Here is a 24023-nt window from a genome sequence, read left to right as displayed (position 1 = left end):
ACGGAACATACAACACTTACCACCGAGACATCTTAGCAAAAGATCTGGCCGAGAACCCGAGAAAATTCTGCTCTTATGTAAAATCGCTAAGCGGGTCTAAGGCTTCCGTTCATTCCCCCTTTGACCATGTGGGCTGGCAGTTGAAGACAGCAAAACGAAAGCCAAAGTTCTGATGCGCTGAAGAAATCGTTCACACAGGAGAATCGTACAAACATACTATCATGACAGACTCCTATATGGATGACACAGTAATAAGCACCCTTGGCGTAGAGACACAACTGAAAGATTTGAAAGCAAATAAATCACTAGGTCCAGATGGAATCTCTATCAGATTTTACAAAGAGTGCTCTACTGCATCAGCCCCTTACCTAGACTGCTTTTATCGTAAATCTCTCACCCAGCACATAGTCCCAAGCGACAGGAAAAAAGCACAGGTTACTCCAGTACATAAGAAGGGTAAAAGAATGGACCTGCAAAACTACAGACCAATATCCTTAAATTCTGTAGAATCGTTGGCCATATTGTTAGATCGAATGTAATAAATTTTCTTGAGACTGCGAAACTTATGTCCATAAATCAGTATGGTGTTTGAAAGTGTCGCTCATGCGTCCATGTTCTTAGATACCTGGAAAGCATTTGACATGGTGCAGACTGTTACTGAAGGTATGGTGATCTGCGGTTGGTTGCTTGTGATGCTGTGGTGTATGGTAAGGTGTTGAAGCTGAGTGACTGTAGGAAGATACAAGAAGACTTAGATCAACTTTATAGTTGGTGCGATGAATGGCAGCTATCTTTAAATGTATCAAAATGTCAGTTAATGCGGATGAGTCGGAAGAACAGACCTTTAATGTTTGGATACAGTACTACTAGTGTCCTGCCTGACACAGTCAAGTCGTTTAAATATCTGGACATAACATTGCAAAGTGATATGAAATGGAATGAGCATCTGAGAACTGATGTAAGGAAGTCGAATGGTCTGTTTCTGTTTATTGGGAGACTTTTAGAAAAGATTGGTACATCTGTAATGATGGCCGTATATAGGACGCTTGTGTAATCTGTTCTAGAGTACTGCTCAAGTATTTGCGTTCCATACTAAGGTTGGACTGAAGGAAGACATTGAAGCAATTCAGAGGTGGGCTGCGAGATTGGTTACTAGTAGGTTCAAACAACATGTAATTGTTACTGAGATGCTTTGGGAAGTCAAATTAGAATCCCTGGATGGAAGGCAATTTTCTTTTCAGGAAACACTATTGCGAAAATTTAGAGAACTGGCATTTGAAGGTGACCACTGAACAATTCTGCTGTTGCCAACATACACTGTGCATAAGAGCCATGAAAATAAGATACTAAAAATTAGGATACACATATAGATATATATAGATAGTGATCTTTCCCTCACTCTGTTTGTGAGTGGAACAGGATGGGAAATGACTATTACTGGTACGAGGCACCCTCCACCATGCATTGTTGACAACATCGGTAGCTCCGTGAGGCTATTTGCAGATGACACGGTTGTCTACAAGAAAGTAGCAACATCAGAAGACTCGTACGTACTCCAGGAAGACCTGCAGAGGATTAATGCATGGTGCGACAGCTGGCAGCTTTTCCTAAACGTAGATAAATGTAATATAATGCGCATACATAGGGGCAGAAATTCATTCCAGTACGATTATGCCATAGGTGGTAAATCATTGGAAGCGGTAACGACCGTAAAATACTTAGGAGTTACTATCCGGAGCGATCTGAAGTGGAATGATCACATAAAACAAATAGTGGGAAAAGCAGGCGCCAGGTTGAGATTCATAGGAAGAATTCTAAGAAAATGTGACTCATCGACGAAAGAAGTAGCTTACAAAACGCTTGTTCGTCCGATTCTTGAGTATTGCTCATCAGTATGGGACCCTTACCAGGTTGGATTAATAGAAGAGATAGACATGATCCAGTGAAAAGCAGCGCGATTCGTCATGGGGACATTTAGTCAGCGCGAGAGCGTTACGGAGATGCTGAACAAGCTCCAGTGGCGGACACTTCAAGAAAGGCGTTACGCAATACGGAGAGGTTTATTATCGAAATTACGAGAGAGCACATTCCGGGAAGAGATGGGCAACATATTACTACCGCCCACATATATCTCGCGTAATGATCACAACGAAAAGATCCGAGAAATTAGAGCAAATACGGAGACTTACAAGCAGTCGTTCTTCCCACGCACAATTCGTGAATGGAACAGGGAAGGGGGATCAGATAGTGGTACAATAAGTACCCTCCGCCACACACCGTAAGGTGGCTCGCGGAGTATAGATGTAGATGTAGATGTAGATGTGGTGGCTTGTGGAATATCTTTGTAGAAGTAGATGAGATGCAGATCTTTTTAGTTAAGACGTTTATTAATCCTTCTGTACCTTCATTTTCTCTTTCCCAAATTAATTTATCAGCATCAAATTTTACTCATAAATTACTCATATATTAAACATACTGATGGCTCTTAATCTAAAAACTGTATTGTTGCTATTGTTAATATATTTCAACATTCTTTCACTTATATTTATTTTTTAACGTTTTATGCAGTGAAGAGAGTTGTAGCAGTTGCTATTTCTATTTCATTTTTATTCATATTTATTTAACACATCTTTTATTTATGGTTGTCTTAATGTATAATCAGTCGGCAGTATATCTTTAAATTTTTCTAAATGTTGATGACGATAAGGAACAATTTATTTTCCAACCTCTCTTTTTTCTTCACTAGCTTTTAATACATTATTCCCTAAACCTTTGATTTATGCATTAACTTTTTCACTTGTATCAATAAAAGGTTGATCTTCTTTTTTAAATTTGTCGTCTTCTATTTTTGATTGTTTCTTCCATTTTTTAAAATTCTCCTTTCAATACTTCATCTTTTTTTCTATTTCACATAGCTTGTTTAACAACTTCTGGATTGAGCAAAGTAAACTTTTACTAGCATTTCATTAAGTTAAACACATTAATAATTATTAGATTTCATCTTTAACTTTCTCATTTATTATTAAGATACTTTTGTTTTGTGTTCATGTTATGTTTATGTTGAATGGCAGAATAATTTATAACAAGCACAAGCTTCACTATGATTGATTTAAATTACATTTATAATTTTCCAAAAATTAATAAGATGAAGTATTTTAGATTTACATTTATCCAAAAAATAAGAAACACGTGTCTGCCCACAATTAGCTTCAGTATTAGACCATAGACACACTGTATGGTATTTGTTAACTTTTTTAATGTTTCATATTTTTTAAAATAATCAGTGTTTGGGTATAATTCAATCAGCATGTTTGGTTAGTGGATTTTTAATAATATTTTAAAATCCATCTAACTAAGATAAAAAATCAGTTGTTAAAATTTTTTAACTTATTTCGATACTTTTCATCATTACGTTTTCTTGTAATATCCATTGTAAAAAATCCAGACTGATCCTGATTCCCACATTTACTACATATTTCCTTACAATCATCAAATTTTAAACATCCTCCTACAAACTCAGTGTAAATATCATTTAAATTCGCATCATCTTGTCGAAATACATTAAAAAAATTTAGATTATCTCTGACTTATTACTTAGGTATTTTTTGTATGTCACAGCTAAATAAAACAATATATTCCTTTGTGTCTATACCACTTAAAGTACTCTCTAACAACACTCTGATTTTCGAGGATTAATCATCGCATACTATTAGTGAACAATCTTGACATTCATCTGGTGGTTTAATTTTGTCGTTTTTTCAGTAAAAGTAGTAATCATCTCATTATTTTTTCTTCAGCATCTTTACATGTTTTCATACATTCTTTATTTTTTGTTGATCTAATCGTTTAGAATAAATACATAAATGATTAATTTTATCCTGATTTAACCATCCTTGTGCTAAAATATGAATAATCGATGACACATATTGTTTTTGTGCATCCACTTGGTCCAACATTGTGCATCAAATTGATTTAGATGAAAGTTTACCATGGTAATTTTTTTATTTTTTTCTCTCAAATTCTTATCTTATGATCTTAATCTATTCTCATTTAATTAGTAACAATCTATCATTAATAAATGAATCGATTATTTCAATTAAGTGTAATTCATCAGTTCACAAGAAAATATGAAATATACCTTCATGTGATAGTTATAAAAGAAGTACCTAGTTGGTTTTTATACAACATTTTTAACTCCAAATATTACATAAAAAAAGCTATATTGTGAAGGAGGAACAATAGAAATTCCTGTTAGTCAATAAAGTTTAAGAAGTCTACAAAAATTTATTCATATAAAAATCCTAATATATAAATTAAAGCAGATGAAAATTTAAATTGAGTTAATATTGAGAGCAATATTCAATTATATATGGATATAAAAGATAGTATCAGAAGTGTGTTTGGATTTAATAATCAAATTCTTCCCTCTAATGAAAAAAATTTGCAAATAATATTTTGAAAATTATACAATTTGAATTAATTAATGTTAATTTTAATTTAACTGATGGAATTTTTGTAAAAAATTATGATTATTTTAATTGTGGAACTAATATTATTCCTTCATTTAAACATAATACTGAATTTGGTGCACCTATAATTTATGAAATTATAAATTATCCTTTATTTTTTCCTGTTCATGATAAAATTCAAGATTTAGAAATAAATGTTTCTGATGGAAATGATATTTTCAAACGTGCTACTGAAACAGTTATTAGAGCTTATAAACAAGCACTATTGAGAGGTATTAGTTTTATTCTTTACATGTGAATGGGAAAAGTAAAAATAATCTAAATATTCCTAATAGAGATAAAGAAATTAGTTTAAATGTTGGCAATAGTTGGCTGTATTCAAATCATTCTCAGTTGTACATGAATTTCAGAGTTATTACAGCTGATGGAACAGATATCCAAATATGATGAAAAATATAATAAATCTAAATTAATAACTGTGTAACAAAACTGTTTGGAGGAGCAGACAAAATGGTTTCCAGACAAACTATGTGATTTATTGGAGCAGGACACAGAGAATTGATTCCAGACCTAGAGTTTGCATTATCTCCAACATCTGTGTCACTAGCATTGCATAGTGAACCAAAGAAAGTAGTGTTATTTTCTACTGCATTAATCATGTTGTTTGAGGGTTGTCATCAGATCGAGAGTTCAGTGTAGTGTTAATGTTTTGAAAATTCACGATTTAGTGACATAAAAATAATGCTGTCACATTATGGTTGTTATCACTTATGTCAGAATTCAGCACAAATAACGTCAATGTCAAACTTTCAAATGATGGCAATATTACTGGATTACCATATAACATGTATAAGGACTACCAATGAACAGTGAAAATATGCACCTCCAATGAGAATACCACACAGTGCATTCACTTTCAGGAATCCACATTCAGAAACTTTATATATGTCAACAAAGCTATCCAATAAGTGATATACGTAGTTATGTGTAAAAATTTTATGGATTTTTCTGGTAAAGCCTTAAAGAGCTTATTATCAGAACAATTCAGAACAAATTTTTGCTATGAAGTTCTGACATATCATTCACTTGCTAGGAATGTGACATTCCAGCACTGTAATCCATTAGACAAGTGATGCTATTTCTGGTCTACATTGCTCTATACCACTATCCTGAAGGTAGTAACCAGCAAGGCCATGTCTAAACTACAAGCACATCCCATCAGCTATTTGTAGCTGGCCTACTTCTTCCAATACCATTCGAGTCTTAGGAACAGAATTATTATCCATTTTCATTATATTAATTTTTTAAAATGATATGTTTTTGTTTGATGTGAACCATCCTCAGATGTGATGGTATCAGTTAATAGAGTAGCCTGTCCAACTATCAGCAAATTTATATGCTATGTCACATAATAAAAGAGTTCTTTATGTGATGTGGCATGCGAATTTACTGCTTTATTTGCTTGTCACATAATTAAACAATTTGCTATGTGATGTAGCACATAAATTTGCTGAGAGTTGGACTAGTTATTCTTGTAATTTTAACTAATACAATCAGATCTGAGGATGTTTCAATCTGAATAGCAACTGGTCATAAAAAAATTAAAGCAATCAAGACATATAATAAACCTGTTTTTAAAGGCAGTGATTGTGTATTTACAATAATGATAAAAGCTGAAGAAATGAATTAAAATTTGTAATATGACCAGGTATTGAACTTGGGTCTCCTTACTTAGCATGCAGATGTCCAAACCATTATGCCACCACAGTTGTAGAGGTAACACTGTTGCATAGATTGCCCTTGTCCAGTGCCCTCCTTAACAGAAACTCCAAATCTTAAATTGTCACTATTGCCAAGGCTCTCCAGCATTGGAATATCACCCCAATGCTGGACGCAACAGGAAAATCCTGCCTGTATCTCAAGCATAGATGATCTGTGGATCTGATATAATTAAATTTGTCTTGAGAAATTTTATTATATCAGATCTGTAGATCACCTATGCCTGAGGTACAGGCAGGATTTCCCATTACATCCAGTGCTAGGGTGCTATTCCTTTACCAGAGAGCTTTGGCATATTGACGATTTAAGACGAGAAAAATAAGCTGAAGAGGGGAATTGAAGCTTATGCCAGGGAGGGCAGTGGGCTAGGGTAGTCCATGCAGATCTGTTACCTAAACTGCTGTGGTGGTGTAATGGCTAGCACACCTGCATAATACGAGGGCTATTCGGGAAGTAAGGTCTGATGGAGTGCAAAATGGAAATCACGTTGAAAATCCTATGAAGCTTTGCACAGATGTGTTAGGCAGTGTCTCTAGCAGGCCCATCGATCGCGTCACGTCGCTCTTTTCAGTTTTGAGGGCACAGTGAGCACGTAAAGATGCCTAGAACAATAATGTCTTCCGCCGAGCATGAGGCCCTGTTGAGATATATCGCCTGATGTCATGCAACCCACATAACACAAATGTAATGAATGCGCTTCCTTCTCCATAACAACTGCCGGCAACACACTGCGGGAGCAACGAAGACACTTCTGCAGCGTTTTTGGTGGGAATTCTTTGCTCGCTCTCCATATACCCCGGACTTATCTCGCTCTGACGTTCGTCTCTGCTCACATGAACAGCTGACTATGAAGACTTCGTTCTGGCACAGACAACGAGCTGTAGACGAGCATAGAGAATCGGCAGAAAGCACAGGTGGCGTCTATGACAAGGGTATTGGAAAGTTTGTACGAAGCTATGGCAAGTTTCTAAATAGGAGCAGCGACCATGTAGAGAAATAGCTGGAAGGTGTAGCTAACTGTTTTCGGTTTTCACAGTGCTTCCCATTTTGTGAAGGATCAGACTTTACTTTCCGAATAGGCTTCGAAGTAAGGAGACCAGGGTTCAAGTCTTGGCTGTGGCACAAATTTTATTTCATTTCTTCAGCTTGTATCATTATCGTAGATAAAGTTGAGATGTGAATGTCTCAATGAAAATTTAATTATGTCAGATTCTGAATTTGTTCTCCAAAGATATGATGCCAATTTTTGCACTATTTCAAGTCTACAAAGGTTATAATCACTTATGAGGAATGTAGCACAGTAAATCACTTAGCAGGGTAACATTATTTTTATGACGTTACTCTACAGGTACATATTTGATGGGCCTGTGACATATTCCATCAGCCTTCTAGTTAACGAACATTCCACAGCTGGTGCAGCTTGCATAGTTGACAGATTTACTATCTCGTATGGTGTAACAGTGAATGTAGGTTATGTATGTTAAGTTAAGTATCCAGGATGACTACTGGGACTATATATCAAATTAAAGATGCTCACTCATCCTACTAGGTTTTCTACCCCTATATGACTCAATTTGTTATAACTTTTTGCTGTAACAAAGGGCATGTTGTTACAACTTTGCTGTAAAAGGGGAATTTTGTTACAGTTTCAGTGTCGTGGGGCAATTTGTTACTTTTTTGCCGCAACATGGGTTAGTTAGTTGCAATTTTGCTGCAACATTGGGGGTTTTGATACACTTTTTCTGTAACATGTGACAATTTTTTTTAAAAATTTAGCTGTAAAATGGGGTAATTTATTAAAATTTTACTGTAAGAGAGATATTTTGTTTCAGTTTCACAGTGACAAGGTATTATTATTTACAATTTCACTGTAAAAGGGTCATTTTGCTACAATTTTGCTATACATGTCAGTGTAGAGGAGGAGGAAGCTAAGTGTCATGTAGTCACCAGTGTGCATTTGAGTAATTTAGCATTCTTTGCAGAAGATGACAAATGTTTTTTATTGATAGATGAAGCTAAAATACCCTAAAATACCCATGTTACAATATTTGGATGATTTTGAAAATAGTCGAAAGTGAATAATTGAAAGTACAGCAACTGTCATTTTCTTCCTATACAAGTGTGCATTACTGGTGTGTATCATGCTATTTCATCGAAGTGCTATGCAGTTTTCACTATGTGACAGCATAAGACAGTCATTGACAAGTGCTCTATAACTTGTAAGTTAGATCAGTTGCAGTCCCATGTGTGCTCTGGAATGTTACTGAACAAATCTGTAAGTGTGACTCATCAGTTTCTCCTGGCGTATTTCTTGCTCGAACAGTCACGGGTGTACTGCCGGTCCATAGTGTCCAACGGGTACAATATTTCGTCAATCAGACATGTCGCCATCGTCAAGTGCGCTGACGAACTGAGCTCCTGAGGGCGGGCGGCATTCTTAAATCCCCTTCCCTTGCGAGGCATTCTTTCACACGTCGACGGTCGCTGAGACACTGGTCAGCGTCTGTGGTGGCGTCGGTGTAATTGCCTCGTCTGCCCTGGTCGCCCGTTCGTTTTCTTTGCTGAGCGTCTTTTTAATTAGACTCAGTACTGGTTTCCATGCCTTGCTTAGGTTATAGCCACAATCTCGGTTGATGAGTCCGTCCCTGGTACGAATTTCGATAGTCTATCTAACGACGCTGTCCCAATATTTAGATGTGTGTGCCAATACCCTGGTATGTTGGTAGTCAATTTCGTGATTTTCGGCTCTGCGACCGCCGACTTGTTGGGGTACCTGAGTCGAGTGTGCCTCTGATGTTCTCGGCAACCATCTTCGATGGTGCGCACTGTCTGTCCAATAAAAGTCTTCCCACACTGACACGGAATCTGGTACACGCCGGCCTTTCGCAAACCGAGATCGTCTTGGCACTTCCCAATAATGCCCGTGTTTTATTGGGTGGGCAAAAGACAGTTCCTACTCTGTGTTTCCTCAATATTCGTCCTATTTTCCCCAATAGTGTGGCAGTATACGGTATATAGGCAGTGGGGCAGTGGCTATCTCTTCCTCTGTGACTTCTTCCGTCTCCACATGCTGTACTCTAGAGTCGGGGGGTGGGTGTGGGGGGGGGGGGGGGGAGCGCGTCTGATCTGCAATTCCGAGTACCCGTTTTCCCGGAATACAGTTTTGAGGTGTTCCAGTTCACGGGGCAGACACTGCATCAGAGACGGGGTGTGCCCTGTGCACCAGTGTTTTTAGCACCCAATGCCTCTGCGAAGAGTGGCGGCAGCTATCCACAAGCCAATACAGGTCGGTGTGCGTTTTCTTCCTGTATACCCTGTGGCTGCGGATGCCATCCGCTCTTCTTTTGACCATGGCATCCAGGAATGGTAATCTTCCTTCTGCTACGGTCTCCATTGCGAATTTGATGTTCGGATGTATGGAGCTCGGGTGTGTAAGGAAGCCTAGAAGCTTGTCCCTTCCATGGGGCCAGATCACGAATGTGTCATCCACATAACGGAGAAAACAAGTAGGTTTCCATTTGGATGACACCGAAGCTTCCTCCTCGAAGTACTCCATATAGAAATTCGCGACCACAGGCGAGAGTGGCCTCCTCGTTGCGATTACTTCTGTTTGTTTGTAGTATTCTCCATTAAAGAGAAAGTACGTGGAAGTCAGAACATGCCTGAAAAGGTTGGTCGTCTTCTCGTCAAATTTCTGGACAATAAGCTCGACTGGCTCTCGAAGAGGCACCCTGACGAATAATGAAACAACGTCAAAACTCCCCAGGATATCTGAGTCTTTCAGCTTCAAGTTGTCGAGACGTTTTACGAAATCCGCAGAATTATGAACGTGATGAGGGCATTTATCCACGTAAGGGCTTAGTAATTCTGCCAGGTATTTGGCCAGCAAATATGTAGGTGCCCTAAAGTTGCTGACAGTTGGGCATAACGGGACCCCTTCTTAGTGGACTTCAGGGAGTCCATGAAGTCTTGGCAGTACAGGTCCTCGAGGTGTCCTCAAGGCGGGCGCGGACTGCGGAGACAACGCCTCGCAGGGGGAGTGGATTTAAGACAGCTGCCCACCCTCAGGAGCTCAGTTCGTCAGCGCACCCGATGATGGCGACATGTCTGATCACCGAAATATTGTGTCCGTTGGACACTATGGAACGGCAGTACACCTGTGGACTGTTCGAGCAAATCTGTAAGTATTTTGGTAAATAATACCCAAAACTGTTATGGTGTATTTACAGTCATGAAATGAAAGATACAAGAGATAAATTTTCTGGCACAGCTGCACACAGTTTCTTCCAACATATGACCATTATCAGGCATCTTCTTAACACATTCTTGCAGTAGTGGAAAGAGTCCACAACACATTTGACTGACGAAAGTGAAGTACATGGTGAAGTACAGAAGAGGTGGTGTTATGGTATGGGGGCGTCTTTCATGATTAGGGGGTGATCCGCTTATTGTTCTTAAGAGAACGCTTAATGGGGAAGGATATAATCACATTTCGCAGCATTGTGTACTGTGTAACGTAGAGGAATAGTTCAGATATGGTGATTGTATCAGCATTACAGTGCACCTGTCGTGAAGTAGCATACATGAGGCAATGGTTTGTGGACAATAACATTCCTGAAATAGATTGGCCTATACAAAATCCTGACCTGAACCCAATGAAACACCTTTGGCACGAGTCAGAACACTGGCTTCGCTCGAGACCCCGGTTTCCCACATCACACCTATATTGCTGCAGCTCTTAAGGATGGGTCGGCTGTCATTCCTCTGTACACTTTTAGATACATCATTAAAAGTGCCCCCAGCAGCTACTAGACAGACAGACAGGGCTAATAAATCTTTCTCACGAACTGATCCCGAGGAATCATCCTGAAACTAATCTATCAATCTTTTCCACTTGATTGTATTGAAAAACTGCAAGTTTAATGCACAGAATTCGACAGAAGCTATATAAATTACCTCTTTCACGTCGGGTGATACTACAGCATATGTATAGATCTGATAAAAGCTCATTAGTGTACAAATGGCAGGGTTTTTACTTTAGAGACAGAGCATAATTTGAAGTCTCTATGCTGTTACTGTTGTTAGTGTTCCTGATCAGACTTCCACGTTGGTGACTTACCATATCTTTTATACCATATGATGCACTGAAGGAATGTATTTGCAAACATTTGAAAGACTTAACTAACCTGGCATTTACAACAACTTTTTTCTTTTTTTGGTATGGGTGATTCCTTCGACTGTATTTGAAGGTCGTGTATTATTTACTGTTGATTTTGGTGCTGTTATGCACCTTTATCAGACTCCTCTATGATAAACTGGATACTTACATAGTTAAGCAGGTTATTGTCATATTACACCTCAATAGAGGCCTAAAGATGGTCCTTTGCAGAGCCTAAATTGACAGCAAATAACGCAAGTCATTTAAATAGATTTGAAGGATTTGCTCATACTAACGAAAAGGTAATAGCTTGTGTGTATCTGAAGATGGATATAGCAAGACATACAGCAGTTTCTTCATCACAAACAAGGTCTATAAATCGAGCAACCCCCACTTATATGTCTTTTTTGGCAGTACGGAAGCATCAGTTCCCTATTTTTCCACAATGCAGTTTCTACTGTTTTAACTGCTTCTATAACTCACCACCATATTTGTGATTGCAGAATCGCGATTAACGCCACCAGGACCAAAGATGTATCACTTACAATTACAAACAGAGACTCAGATAACAATGATGGAAATCGATGAAGGCAACCAGATATTTGCAGGAACGTCTCATTTTTTTCTGTGTTCGTGCACGTTCTGTCTGCAAATGTGGAGCAATGTCATAGTTCAGGAACATGCATCTTGAACAGTGCAAGGCGATTCCCACACCTCTGATACCAGCCAGATCAGCACTGCAGGAAATGTGATGGGTGCCATTAAAAAGTAAAATCAATTCTAAAATTCTAGGTCAAAATATTTTTATTATAACTTAATCAGAAGGAGAGAGACGGCAATATGGATATACGCAAAAAAAAGTTAGGGCATGGGGGCCAAAAGCAGAGGTTCTAAAGTTGTTGGTGGTCTCCAGCAAACAGATCATTGCCTCGAAACACTTGGACGATAACCAATAATCGAGTCCACTGTTTCCAGTGAATTCTCCAGCTACCTTGATGATGACACCCTTTGTCAGCCTGAAACACGAAGCAAAGAATGTAAGAAGTATCTTAAACAGATTAGACGTATGTTTTGTTCCAAACATCCATAATGAGGAGATATGCAAGAATGTAGAAATATGTGTAGAATATGTCATAAAACAAGAATACATAATACACAATTATAAAAAAAAGATATAAGCGAGTGTTCCTTCAACATATCCTAAATGAAATGTTGCTCATGCATCTGGAATCAGTAAAATAATGAATTGTTTTTCATTTTTAAGAATTAGTAACAAATTGGCCACAAAAATATAAATGTATAATATACTGAGATGTATATGATAATTCTTAGCGTACTTTAGCCATGCATATGTGTAACAGAAAACATTTTTGCAAAACTTATCTATCTATGGTCACATTACTGCACTCAATTTGTGAAGAGGACATTTTACGTAACTGTTGGCTATTTGATTTTATTTATAATTTTACATCAGTTGCTTATACGAAGAAATTCGTTAGTGGAATAAATCCCTTAGGTTCATCCAACAATTATTTAAACTTTTTATGGCTACTGGTAAGTTATTGAAAATTTGTGTTCCTGAATAAAGGACAGCTTGCTGGACAAATGTAAGTGATACTGAGTCAGTATGTAGCACTCCGTCTTCAGGCCACGAGCGGCCTACCGGGACCATCCGACCGCCGTGTCATCCTCAGTGGAGGATGCGGATAGGAGGGGTGTGGTGTCAGCACACCACTCTCCAGACTTTTAAGATGGTATTCTAGACCGAACCCGCTACTAGTCGGTCGAGTAGCGCCTCAATTGGAATCACGAGGCAGAGTGCACCCCGAAAAATGGCAACAGCGCATGGCGGCCTGGATGGTCACCCATCCAAGCGCCGACCACGCCCGACAGCGCTTAACTTCGGTGATCTCACGGGAACCGGTGTATCCGAGTCGCTATGTAGATTATTCGTATTTATAGTATTGATTCCATGAACTGAGTTATTCGATTGAACAAGACAAATTTCGTTAAGGTGTAAATACCCCTTCAGTGAAAATAAGTGACGCACCACGAATCCCACTGCTGCCCAGGACGTCTCCATAGATGTCTTTCCCGCTCATTGGGGCTCAGCTCGAAGCGGGACTTGTCACTGAAGACAATTCTACTCCAGTCAGTGAGACTCCAGGCTCTGATGACCAATGAAGACATGTCTGGAGACGCCTCGAAGAGCAGCGGGATACCAACCTGACTGTCACCCATCGCACAGCCCGACAACGAGGAGTGAGGGTCTGGGGCGTCATTTCATTTCATAGCTGAAACACTTATATTGTTATCTGCAGTACCCTTATAGCACAGTGGTACGTCGATGATATTGTACGCCCCATTCTGCTGCCTTTCATGGTTAGCCGTCCTGGGCTTATATTTCACCAAGATAACGCCCGCACACAAATGGCGAGAGTTTCTACTGTTTGTCTCGTGCTTGCCAAGCCCTACCTTGGCCAACAGTGTCGCCGGATCTCTCTGCTATTTAGAACATGTGGAGCATTATGGGCAGGGCCCTCCAATCAGCTCGCAATTTGGACGATCTAACGCGGCAATTGGACACAATTGGGCACGATAACCCTCAGGAGGAAATTCAATAACTCTGTCAATCAATGCCAAGCTCAATAACTGCTTACATAAGGCCCGTAGGTGGAACAACATGTTACTGACTTGCTCAATTTGTGAAACTCTTTCTCTTGAATAAATCATCCAATTTTTCTGACATTGCAATCATTTGTTTGTCTGTAAGTGTACTTCACATCTACGGATTTCCTTCGCATTCGGATAGTTCATTTGTAGTGTGTCGTCTTTTGGGTTCAGAGTCTATTTGGGGAAGCGGTACATAGTATCTTATCCCATGAAAAGGCGTCTACATGAGGTTCTTGAGTTCACACCCCAAATAAATCGTAATACATGTTTTTAGACACGGGAAACAAAATAAGTAATTACATTCCACGGATATGACATAGATTTTGCCTCTGTTACATCTCGCCTTTCTCTTATGCTTGGTAACATTTGCAGATGCATTTTGAGAAGAGAGTGGCACATGGATGTGTTGTAATGAGAATGGGTACCGTCTGTTTTTGGAAAACACATATTCTTCTAACGTTAATTTTGTGCTCCTAACAGTTAGTAGCCCAAAGTTTCTTGAAGCGTTTCATATTTTACATCCTGTCCACAACAATAGGAGTGTTAGTGGTGTCATACGTCTAAAGAATTTTTCCCCAGGTAGCAAATCACAAACAACCAGTTTTTTCTCCGCGACTACCAGCTGAAGCAAGTTTGCATGTTATGTTAGGAAGTAGCATGCAAGAAGCAATAAAACAGGTCGTCTTCGTTGCAGGCATTAATTCTAACCATTAACGCAGAAATCGAATTTTTGGGTGGAAAGCGAGTAGGTGGTTGTCTGTAAGTTGGGCATCCCTCATTACTCTAGTGCATTTCGTGTGAACTGGTATTCTAGAAGTCAGTAACACTCACAAGGGATGCATCCACCCAACGAGTCACAGTCATCTTTCGCACAGTTTTGATATATACTTAGCTGTAACAAATACTACACTAGTACGATTCGTTTCTCAAGCCCTTTTGGGAAATCTAGGTTGAAAGTTTTACGAGCCTGTTGAAGCCCATAAGAGATCGCATGCTTACTGTATTTGAATTTCGTCATTCTATCATGCACCTAACACTTGTATCGCTGTAATGAATAATAATAATAACCATAATCATAATCATTGTGAATATTTTCTGCTCACTTGCGTCCACAATCCTCTAGTATTTAAAAAATGACAATGTTTTTAACCTAGACTTTTATTAGATGTATAAGGGATGATCAAAAAGTTTCCATCTGAGGGTGCTGCTGCACCGCATATGCAAGAAGCGCGACTCCGATGCGGGTATATAAGCACTGACATATAGGCATAGCACTGACATAGTAGCTGCTACTAGAGTGGCATTCTTGTCCTTCCAACGTGCGTGCCACGAATGAGGAAACGTAAGCTATGACATCGTTATTACCAAATACGTTCAAACAGGAGCAACATGCTGTTGTGCTTTTCTTTGCAGCCGAAGAAACATCACCAGTAGACATCCATCGGGGAATGAAGAATGTCTGTCGAAAATTACCATTGTGAAGTGGTGCTCCAAGTTCATGCTGGGTGCTGCTGCTTCATGATAGCGCACGTTCCCGTGCCGCAAGTGTCGTGACGCAGAAGTTACAGTTACACCAACGCAAGTAGAAGACACATGAGTGTCCGCCCTATAGTCCTGACCTCTCCCCTACGCGATTATCACGGACCATCCGACCATCCGGATTATCGGGACCATCCGACCGCCGTGTCATCCTCAATTGAGGATGTGGATAGGAGGGGCGTGTGGTCACCACTCTCCCGGTCGTTGTGATGGTTTTCTGTGACCGGAGCCGCTACTAGTCGGTCAAGTAGCTCCTCAATTGGCATCACGAGGCTGAGTGCACCCTGAAAAATGGCAACAGCGCATGGCGGCCTGGATGGTCACCCATCCAAGTGCCGGCCACACCCGACAGCCCTTAACTTCGGTGATCTCACGGGAATCGGTGGATCCGCTGCAGCAAGGCCATTGCCTATCACGACCTCGGTCCCCTGAAAACGGCCCTGAAGGGTCAACGATTCCTGTTGGACGAGGATGTGCAGCAGGCAGTTATGAACTTCTTCACGCAGAAGAACACGGAGCTATACCAAAAGGGTTCCTTCAACCTGGTGCGTCAGTGGGGTGATTGCCTCAATGCTCACGGAGATTTTGCCTGATTCGTGTATCGATTCTGGACTGTACGGTCCTCAAAAAGAAACTTTCTGATCGTCCCTTATGTTTATTCACAATCACGATTTCGACCTATTACACTGTGCTATAACGAAAATGTAAATTGAATGAAAATATCCAATTCCTATCAGTTCTAATGTGCTGATCGCGAATATCACGAAGACCATTCAAAATTAGCTCTAGTTTTCATTTTACATTGTTTTATTATGGTGAGACAATTATATACAGATTTTTATGTTAAGTTTAAAATAAAATATTATAATGGTTTGTCAAAGTCATAATAACTAGTAACAGTGAATTATATTATTGTCGATGGTCATACTTATGTGCAATATTTTGAATTTAAACATTTTGATACAAATTCTAGTGATCTTTTTGTGTCCCTCTTCTCCAGCTTCAGTGACGTTATTAATGCATGTAATAATTTTTGCACATTTGTTTCCAGATTATCTACCAGTTGTTCAAGTTGACTGCTGTTGAAGTGAACAAAAATGCCACGAGTTTGTGTTTACATTGCTATGTGTGTGGAGAAGTCACATTTGCTTCACAAAAACAACAAATAACTCCATTGATTAAAAAAAGCTTACAGTTGTTATGTTGGGTGCAAAATAGGTGATTAGGATAAACCCTGTGTTCCACATGTGATCTGCAGCACTTGTGCCAGCAACCTCAGGAATTGGATGCATGGGAAAGGACGTTCAATGCCCTTTGCAGTGCCCATAATCTGGCGTGAGCCAACTAACCATAACAGTGACTGCTACTTTTGTATGGTTCCTCCTATCAAGAAGGGAGTATCTAGGAAGAAGAAGAGGACAGTGATCTATCCTAACATTCCATCTGCCATACGTCCAGTTCTACATGGGGAAGGATTGCCAATACCTGAACCACCGACAGAGATTACTTCTGAGGGGGATTCTGAATGTCCTGAACCATGTACATCACAAGATCCAGAGTTTCCTCCAAATATATCATCAACTGATGATCCACAAAAATTGTATCAAAATGAGTTAAGTGATCTCATTAGAGATTTGGAGCTCTCTAGAGCTAAGGCTGAGATTTTAGCATCAAGATTGCAGCATGTAACAATAATAACCTATAATAATTTTTTTCTTTATGAATTTAGATAAATTTTTCTTTCTGAATTTATGTAAAGTAATATAAGTAATGTTTTGAATTTCTTTTTCTTTTCGTGTCATGTTAAAGAAACTGTAAACAACTTTTGAAATGAATGTTATTATTTATGTTAGATTTCAAGCAATTTGATAACCAAAGGGAAATGTATGTAATGTTAAAACTATTGTAAGATGTGAAAATTGTAATTTATACACTTGGTTCATACGTAGGTAATGCAGTAGGATATGTGTAGTAGAAAACCTGTGGTGAATACCCTACCTGTAGGGGAGCGGGAAAAGGTGGATGCAGGCGAGCGCAGGAAAAAGCACACTGGCGCGGTTTGGCACAACGGGCTCAGTATTACAGTCGGAGTTGGGCATCGGTCAGAGGAACATGTACTGTACCGAGGAGGCTATCTAGGAAAAGTGGATTCCATTGAGCCTCGGATGGGCCGATTCCGACGACTACTTGGCATGGCTATATCCTTAGGCACAAAATTGGAAAGATTACGACGCTAAGAAGAATGAAAGTGCCGTTACTGTGAGAGCCTTAGCCGTGCTTGTATGTGTGCTGTGCTGCCCGCTATCTCGCTGCCCGCCATCCGCCGCGCCGACTTGCACAGGTCAAACATTTATTTCATCTTTAGAAGTGTATCTGTGTGGACCAGTGTCGAAACTGTTTCTAACTGTTCAATAATAACGTGACTTTTACCAGAATTGCCTTAGCCGTTACTCATCCTTATCACTGACCTAGACAGGGTCCTTACCACACATTGTGCAACCCGAGTATCCCGAACTGAAAGTTTACAGTTAGTATTAAATTATCTGCAGACCAATCTATGTTATAAAGAAGTTTAAAGTTAGGTGGGTTAATGCAAATGTTCGTAAAGAACAACAGTGTGATTAAATTGAAAGATAAATTTTGAATTGAGCTAGCAATGTTATTCAATTAATGTGTGACAGAAATAATGACAATTAATTAATCCAGAAGCGAGACAAAAGAGTAGTTATCCACAGATTGATAATTTTGAGTGTTAATTTACCTTCAGGACTTAATAGTTTCAGTATAACGACCATAACAGTTTCAGGGCCCCCCTTCTCTTGCCCATTCTTGCACATTTTGAAGTGTACTGATCAGATTTAAACAGTAAAGTTAAGTTCTATATTTAACCTAAGTGTATTAGTGTTTTTTCCAATTTTAATAGTGACATTGTATGTGTGTTTTCAAAATTGCTAATTCTAGGGTAATCTATGCCCGATTTCAGTCTGATCAATATACAAAGTGCAGTTCGTAGTAATCATTGCTGTGTGGTGTTGTGTAATTTTAGCTCGTACAAATTAACACAAAAGGAGAGAACTTTAGTTCAGTGGATTTTTCCTATGCCAAACTTTGTCTTATAACGTAACTGTATTACGTGTTGTTATGCTTGGACATGTACACACTTGTACAGGAAAAAACTCACTCAATGCCTAAGTAGGCTGGCGACCGTATTATTAATCATTGGTATTATCTACTGTGTGTACTTCTTGTCCATGCGAACGCGTAATTATACTTTACATTAGCTTGACGCATCACTGTAGTTACTAACTGAGTATAGGTTCGATCTTGCTTCCATTAGGTAAACGCGGTCAAATTATGTACTAAAATCCTTGTTCATAAGGTGAAGCCCGTGAACTTATTACAGTACAGGCATTATTGAGCTAACGCACGTCCGACAGGGCGGTAGTGTTACAAGCAGCGCAATTTTCTGAAAAGCAATGTAAATGTTTCATTATATTGCAGAAGAGAGCAACAGTTCACTCCTTTTTTAAGACGCAAGATAGTCTTGTGGCATGTGTAGACATAAATGGTCTAATGAAGACTCTCAGAAATAATTACAACCGTGATGAGTGGAAACTCTTTACTGATTTGTCAAAGTTGAGCTTAAAAGCAGTGCTTTTACATATTGGTAATGAGCTTCCTTCTATTCAAGTTGGGCATAAATGCATATGAAAAAGTCATACGAAAACGTGAAAATTTTACTAGAAGCCATCAAGTATAATGACTCTCAATGGCAGATCTGTGGTGACTTGAAAGTGGTTGCACAACTATTGGGCATGCAGTTACAGTATACTAAATATTGCTGCTTTCTCTGTGAATGTGATAGCCGAGATCATGCATCTCATTACAGTAAACATGAATGGCCCACCAGAAAATCTCTTCAACCAGGTATAAAGAACATCAAGAGTGAACCTCTAGCACACCCTGAAAAGATTCTGCTCCCGCCCTTGCACATCAGGTTGGGTCTCATGAAAAACTTTGTTAAGGGAATGAACAAAGATGGTGACACGTATAAGTACTTAAGGCAAGAATTCCTTTACTTAAGTGATGCAAAGTAAAGGAGGGCATCTTTGTAGGCCCACAGATTCGAGAGCTTTTTGGAGACCATACTTTCGATGAAATCATACAAGGTCATCAGAAGCATGCATGGAAATGTTTTAAGACAGTCTGTTTACAGTTCTTATGGAACAAACGAGCAATAAATAACAAGGAGATTGTAGATAACATGTAGGTCATCTTATGAAATACTTGGTTGCAACATGTCACTGAAAATGCATTTCTTATATAGTCATCTTGACTCCTTCCCCAAAGATTGTGGTGCAGTAAGTGATGAACATGGGGAGCGATTTCATCAAGATATTGCCACATTTGAGAAAAGGTATGCCGGAAAGTGGGGCCCTACTATTTTAGCAGATAACTGCTGGGCTGTCATAAGGGATGTTCCCGAGTATGTGTATAAACGTCAAGCCAAGCGAAAACGGTCATCTTCTGAATTTATCTCTGTACAAAATATTGAATTGTATGTACTGTACATATGAATATTTAACATTAGTAATCCTTTATATACATTTGTGACCAGTTAATTTATGTATTTTCTTTTGTGTTTTACATAGTTCGGTACAAAGTAGGCTTACAAAGTATTTTCATTCATGTAATATTATCTTCATTTTTCCTTAATATTTTACTTTTGTACTTCCAGAAAGGTGCTGAAATTTATCAGTGCGGAACACATAACATTATTCAAGTAATTATTCACTTAAAATTTGTTATGCTGAATCTTGGAACATGAATGCATATTCAGTTAGTGAGTTATTTATAAAAAATGAAGATTACTTTTTTTAAAAGAACTAGAGCTAAATATTTATGAAGATGATAATTTTGTATCATTTTATACTGAAATAAACATAACTAACTCAAAATCATGCAGTTTACACACTTTCACTTCAAATTTGTTGTTCAGTGTAATCCTATTCTCAAGTGAAAGACGCAACATTCGTCATTTACGTAAATAGCAGAAGCTCACTCCCTCTCTTTCTTCCCCCCTCCGAGCTCCCGATTCTTTAAAGATTCGAAGTCCCACATATAAAACAGTTTCAAATGTTTGATTACTTTACAAATGAGTTAATGTATTAAATATTAGACGCTAAGCATTCCAGCGAAAAAAATATAGAATGAATTTTGAAATTACACACATCAAAAAAAGTTTTGCATCATCTCGGTTCCCAGAACTCGTGGAGATAGACGTTGACTGTGGATATTGTATCAGACACAGTCCCTTTGACTGTTCATAGACGTCACTAAACCCGCCCAAAGATGTGTCTGCATGTCAGTAGAGGACGGATCAAGCTGGTGGAGGCTCTGTAGTGGCTTGGGGAGTGTGCAGTTGGAGTGATATGGGACCCCTGATAAGTCTTGATACGGCTCTGGCAGCCGACACGTACATAAGCATCCTGTCTCATCACCTGCATCCATTCATGTCTATTGCGCGTTCTGACGGACTTGGGCAATTCCAGCGGGACAATGTGACACTCCACACGTCCACAGTTGTTACAGAGTAGCTCCAGGAACACTCTTCTGAGTTTAAACACTTCCGCTGGCCACCAAACTCCCCAGGCAGGAGCATTATTGAGCATATCTGGAATGGCTAGCAACGTGCTGTTCAGAAGAGATCTCCACCCCCTCGTACTCTTACGGATTTAGAGACAGCCCTGCAGGATTCATGGTGACAGTTCCCTCCAGCACTACTTCAGACATCAGTCGAGTCCACGCCACATCGTGTTGCGGCACTTCTACGTGCTCGAGGGGGCCCTACACGATATTAGACAGGTGTACCAATTTCTTTGGCTCTTTTGTGTATCTCTAACTGCGCAAACATGACTTCTAGCGCCTTAACACGGGGCCCTCGAGAAAAACGGTCCGCGCAACGAACTTGTGATGTCACACTAGTCGCCTTGCCCGGCAGCACAGCGAACCCTCGGACCACGTGAAAGCAATATGTCTACGAAAAGGTATCCGCTGAGGGTATTAACTTTGTCTTGTGCTATGGAGAGTTTGCATGCATTTAAACGCGCAGTTAAGAATTGTTAAACTCGTCTGAAATAGTAACTCGCTCTCCGCAGGTGAGGGGCGCTGGTTCTCGTAACATCTGTAGCGTCACGTGCTGCAACGCATGCGCCGCGGCCTGCCTGTACATCTACATCCGTACTCCGCATGCCATCTGACGGTGTGTGGCGGAGGGTACCCTGAATACCTCTATCGGTTCTCCCTTCTACTCCAGTCTCGTATTGTTCGTGGAAAAAAAGATTGTCGGCATGCCTTTGTGTGGGCTCTAATCTCTCTGATTTTATCCTCATGGTCTCTTCGCGAGATATACGTAGGAGGGAGCAATATACTGCTTGACTCCTCGGTGAAGGTATGTTCTCGAAACTTCAACAAAAGCCCGTACCGAGCTATGGAGCGTCTGTCCTGCAGAGTCTTCCACTGGAGTTTATCTATCATTTCCGTAACGCTTTCGCGATTACTAAATGATCCTGTAACGAAGCTCGCTGCTCTCCGTTGGATCTTCTCTATCTCTTCTATCAACCCTATCTGGTACGGATGCCACACCGGTGAGCAGTATTCAAGCAGTGGGCGAACAAGTGTACTGTAACCTACTTCCTTTGTTTTCGGATTGCATTTCCAAAGGATTCTTTCAATGAATCTCAGTCTGGCATCTGCTTTACTGACGATCAACTTTATATGATTATTCCATTTTAAATCACTCCTAATGCGTACTCCCAGATAATTTATGGAATTAACTGCTTCCAGTTGCTGACCTGCTATATTGTAGATAAATGATAAGGGATCTTTCTATCTATGTATTCGTAGCACATTACACTTGTCTACATTGAGATTCAACTGCCATTCCCTGCACCATGCGTCAATTCGCTGCAGATCCTCCTGCATTTCAGTACAATTTTCCATTGTTACAACCTCTCGATATAACACAGCATCATCCGCAAAAAGCCTCACTGAACTTCCGATGTTATCCACAAGGTCATTTATGTATATTGTGAATAGCAACGATCCTACGACAGTCCCCTGCGGCACACCTGAAATCAGTCTTACTTCGGAAGACTTCTCTCCATTGATAAGGACATGCTGCGTTCTGTTATGTAGGAACTCTTCAATCCAATCACAAAATTGGTCTGAATGTCCGTATGCTCTTACTTTGTTCATTAAACGACTGTGGGAAACTGTATCGAACGCCTTGCGGAAGTCAAGAAACACGGCATCTACTTGGGAACCTGTGTCTACGGCTCTCTGAGTCTCGTGGACGAACAGCGCGAGCTGGGTTTGACATGATCGTCTTTTTCGAAACCCATGCTGATTCCTACAGAGTAGATTTCTAGTCTCCAGAAAAGTCATTATGTTGTTGTTGTTGTGGTCTTCAGTCCTGAGACTGGTTTGATGCAGCTCTCCATGCTATTCTATCCTGTGCAAGCTCCTTCATCTCCCAGTACCTACTGCAACCTACATCCTTCTGAATCTGCTTAGTGTATTCATCTCTTGGTCTCCATTTACGATTTTTACCCTCCACGCTGCCCTCCAATGCTAAATTTGTGATCCCTTGATGCCTCAGGACATGTCCTACCAACCGATCCCATCTTCTAGTCAAGTTGTGCCACAAACTTCTCCTCTTCCCAATCCTATTCAATACCTCCTCATTAGTTACGTGATCTACCCACTTAATCTTCAACATTCTTCTGTTGCTCCACATTTCGAAAGCTTCTATTCTCTTCTTGTCTAAACTATTTATTGTCCATATTTCACTTCCGTACATGGCTACACTCCATACAAATACTTTCAGAAACGACTTCCTGACACTTAAATCTATACTCGATGTTAACAAATTTCTCTTCTTCAGAAACGCTTTCCTTCCATTGCCAGTCTACATTTGATATCCTCTCTACTTCTACCATCATCAGTTATTTTGCTCCCCAAATAGCAAAACTCCTTTACTACTTTAAGTGTCTCATTTCCTAATCTAATTCCCTCAGCATCACCCGACTTAATTCGACTATATTCCATTATCCTCGTTTTGCTTTTGTTGTTGTTCACCTTATATCCTCCTTTCAAGACACTGTCCATTCCATTCAACTGCTCTTCCCAGTCTTTTGCTGTCTCTGACAGAATTACAATGTCATCGGCGAACCTCAAAGTTTTTATTTCTTCTCCCTGGATTTTAATACCTACTCTGAATTTTTCTTTTGTTTCCTTTACTGCTTGCTCAATATACAGATTGAATAACATCGGGGAGAGGCTACAACCCCGTCTCACTCCCTTCCCAGCCACTGCTTCCCTTTCATGCCCCTCGACTCATAACT

At 39.7% G+C, this 24023-nt stretch overlaps 1 protein-coding gene across 1 annotated transcript in view; it reads right to left on the bottom strand.

Moving 5' to 3' along the window:
• Positions 1–12192: 12192 nt before the first annotated feature.
• Positions 12193–24023, bottom strand: part of LOC126162711 (acyl-CoA Delta-9 desaturase) — a 127855-nt gene continuing 116024 nt past the window's right edge. Inside the window, exon 7 of the mRNA XM_049919369.1 lies at positions 12193–12422. The gene's annotated coding sequence lies outside the window, so the exon portion shown is untranslated. The remainder of the gene's footprint in view (positions 12423–24023) is intronic.

Source organism: Schistocerca cancellata, chromosome 2 (assembly GCF_023864275.1).
Source record: "Schistocerca cancellata isolate TAMUIC-IGC-003103 chromosome 2, iqSchCanc2.1, whole genome shotgun sequence".
NCBI lineage: Eukaryota > Metazoa > Arthropoda > Insecta > Orthoptera > Acrididae > Schistocerca > Schistocerca cancellata.
This window is presented reverse-complemented; position numbering and strand designations above follow the sequence as displayed.